General features: G+C 53.2%; 1 protein-coding gene across 1 annotated transcript in view; it reads right to left on the bottom strand.

The window, feature by feature from the left end:
* Positions 1-408, bottom strand: part of FLG2 (filaggrin family member 2) — an 86,881-nt gene that overhangs the window by 3,338 nt on the left and 83,135 nt on the right. The gene's annotated exons all lie outside the window — the stretch shown is intronic.

Raw genomic sequence — 408 nt, 5'->3', positions numbered from 1 at the left:
TTGGGTAGCATCAGCGTGTGTATGGGTGGGTACCTGTGCATGCTGTGAGCCTGAGTGCCTTGAGGTATCTCTCGATTGTCCCTGCACGGATCTGTGATGTTCTCCCACACTGGATGCAGGCCTTCCTCGTCTTGATGGTACTTGTCTACCTGAGTCTTCTGATTGACCTTCACTATCACTGGCCTGACTTACACTGGGTCCTCGATGTCTTCTATTGTGGGATTCAGATGAGGGTTGTCTATGTGCCGACCCTGAGCGTCTGGAACTGTCTCCAGACTGCTCGTGGGGGGCTCCTTGCCTCTCTCTTCTCCTGACTTCTGATTGTCTTTGGGTAGCATCAGCGTGTGTATGGGTGGGTACCTGTGCATGCTGTGAGCCTGAGTGCCTTGAGGTATCTCTCGATTGTCC

This window comes from Orycteropus afer, unplaced genomic scaffold (assembly GCF_000298275.1).
Source record: "Orycteropus afer afer isolate SDZICR_OR568_19922 unplaced genomic scaffold, OryAfe1.0 scaffold00290, whole genome shotgun sequence".
NCBI lineage: Eukaryota > Metazoa > Chordata > Mammalia > Tubulidentata > Orycteropodidae > Orycteropus > Orycteropus afer.
Note: the sequence above shows the minus strand (reverse complement) of the source record. Positions and strands in the feature narration are given on the sequence as shown.